This window comes from Arachis stenosperma, chromosome 3 (genome assembly GCF_014773155.1).
Source record: "Arachis stenosperma cultivar V10309 chromosome 3, arast.V10309.gnm1.PFL2, whole genome shotgun sequence".
NCBI lineage: Eukaryota > Viridiplantae > Streptophyta > Magnoliopsida > Fabales > Fabaceae > Arachis > Arachis stenosperma.
This window is the reverse complement of record NC_080379.1, coordinates 142869542-142872320: the sequence shown is the minus strand read 5'-3', so window position 1 is coordinate 142872320 and position 2779 is coordinate 142869542. Positions and strand designations below refer to the sequence as shown.

Here is a 2779-nt window from a genome sequence, read left to right as displayed (position 1 = left end):
AGAACAAGGTCTAGGCATGGCCGTGTGGCCAGCCTCCCAAATGATCTAAGATAGCATAAAATTAGAAGATAGCTACCAAGATTCTCTCAATACAATAGTAAAAGGTCCTACTTATAGAAAACTAGTAGCCTAAGGTGTACAGAGATGAGTAAATGACATAAAAATCCACTTCCGGGCCCACTTGGTGTGTGCTTGGGCTGAGCAATGAAGCATTTTCGTGTAGAGACTCTTCTTGGAGTTAAACGCCAGCTTTTATGCCAGTTTGGGCGTTTAACTCCCATTTGGGTGCCAGTTCCAGCGTTTAACGCTGGGATTTCTTGAGGTGACTTTGAACGCCGGTTTGGGCCATCAAATCTTGGGCAAAGTATGGACTATCATATATTGCTGGAAAGCCCAGGATGTCTACTTTCCAACGCCGTTGAGCGCGCGCCAATTGGGCTTCTGTAGCTCCAGAAAATCCACTTCGAGTGCAGGGAGGTCAGAATCCAACAGCATCTGCAGTCCTTTTCAGTCTCTGAATCAGATTTTTGCTCAGATCCCTCAATTTCAACCAGAAAATACCTGAAATCACAGAAAAACACACAAACTCATAGTAAAGTCCAGAAAAGTGAATTTTAACTAAAAACTAATAAAAATATACTAAAAACTAACTAGATCATACTAAAAACATACTAAAAACAATGCCAAAAAGTGTATAAATTATCCGCTCATCAACAAGGTATGGAAAACTTCCCAGGATCTTGTCTCTTTTGAGGTAATTTCTGCCTAGACAAGTCATCCAGTTCTTTGGTGAGCAAAGGAGGTTCATCCTCCCAAATCTCATTTCCAAATAACTTGTCATTTAGCTTCATGATTGCTCCAAGGTATTTAGCAACTTGCTCTTCAGTGACATATTCATCCTCTTCAGAGGATGAATACTCATCAGAGCTCATGAAAGGCAGAAGTAAGTCCAATGGAATCTCTATGGTCTCATTTTGAGCCTCAGATTTCCATGGTTCCTCATTGGGGAACTCAGAGGAGGTTGGTGCACGCCCATTGAGGTCTTCCTCAGTGGCGTCCACCTCCTCTCTTTCCTCTCCATATTCGGCCATGGTTATGGCTTTGCACTCTCCTTTTGGATTTTCTTCTGTATTACTTGGGAGAGTACTAGGAGGGAGTTCAGTAACTTTCTTGCTCAGCTGTCCCACTTGTGCCTCCAAATTCCTAATGGAGGACCTTGTTTCAGTCATGAAACTTTGAGTGGTTTTGATTAGATCAGAGACCATGGTTGCTAAGTCAGAGGGATTCTGCTTAGAACTCTCTGTCTGTTGCTGAGAAGATGATGGAAAAGGCTTGCCATTGCTAAACCTGTTTCTTCCACCATTATTGTTATTGAAACCTTGTTGAGGTCTTTCTTGATTTTTCCATGAGAAATTTGGATGATTTCTCCATGAAGAATTATAGGTGTTTCCATAGGGTTCTCCTAGGTAATTCACCTCTTCCATTGAAGGGTTCTCAGGATCATAGGCTTCTTCTTCAGATGAAGCATCCTTAGTACTGCTTGGTGCATTTTGCATTCCAGACAGACTCTGAGAAATCAGATTGACTTGTTGAGTCAATATCTTATTCTGAGCCAGAATGGCATTCAGAGCATCAATCTCAAGAACTCCTTTCTTCTGACTAGTCCCATTGTTCACAGGATTCCTTTCAGAAGTGTACATGAATTGGTTATTTGCAACCATTTCAATGAGCTCTTAAGCCTCTGTAGGCGTCTTCTTCAGATGAAGAGATCCTCCAGCAGAGCTATCCAAAGACATCTTGGATAGTTCAGAGAGACCATCATAGAAAATACCTATGATGCTCCATTCAGAAAGCATGTCTGAGGGACATTTTCTGATTAATTGTTTGTATCTTTCCCAAGCTTCATAGAGGGATTCTCCATCCTTCTGTCTGAAGGTTTGGACTTCCACTCTAAGCTTACTCCATTTTTGAGGTGGAAAGAACTTTGCCAAGAAGGCATTGACTAGCTTTTCCCAAGAGTCCAGGCTATCTTTAGGTTGTGAGTCCAACCATATTCTAGCTCTGTCTCTTACAGCAAAAGGGAATAGCATCAGTCTGTAGACCTCAGGGTCAACCCCATTAGTCTTGACTGTGTCACAGATTTGCAAGAACTCAGCTAAAAACTGATGAGGATCTTCCATTGGAAGTCCATGGAATTTGCAATTCTGTTGCATTAGAGAAACTAATTGAGGCTTAAGCTCAAAGTTGTTTGCTCCAATGGCAGGGATAGAGATGCTTCTCCCATAGAAGTTGGGAGTAGGTGCAGTAAAGTCACCCAGCACCTTCCTTGCATTGTTGGCATTGTTGTTGTTTTCGGCTGCCATGTGTTCTTCTTCTTTGAAGAATTCGGTCAGGTCCTCTAAAGAGAGTTGTGCTTTGGCTTCTCTTATCTTTCTCTTCAAGGTTCTTTCAGGTTCAGGGTCCGCTTCAACAAGAATGCCTTTGTCTCTGCTCCTGCTCATATGAAAGAGAATAGAACAAGAAGATGTGGAATCCTCTATGTCACAGTATAGAGATTCCTTGAGGTGTCAGAGGAAAAGAAAAATAGAAGAAAGAAGGTAGAAAAATTCGAACTTGATTAGATAGAGTTCGAATTGTGCATTAAGAAGGAGTAGTACTCCATAAATAGAAGGATGTGAGAAGGAGGGAAGAGAATTTTCGAAAATTAATTGGAAAGATGTCAAAAACATTTTTTAAAAATTGATTGATAATTTTCGAAAATTGAAAGTGGAAAAGAAAT

General features: G+C 41.0%; 1 non-coding gene across 1 annotated transcript; it reads left to right on the top strand.

Annotated features, from left to right (window-relative positions):
• The first annotated feature begins 1850 nt into the window (after positions 1-1850).
• On the top strand, positions 1851-1958 carry LOC130971352 (small nucleolar RNA R71). Its single transcript, XR_009082575.1, has one exon. It is a non-coding gene; the product is annotated as a small nucleolar RNA R71 (small nucleolar RNA).
• The last annotated feature ends 821 nt before the right edge of the window (positions 1959-2779 follow it).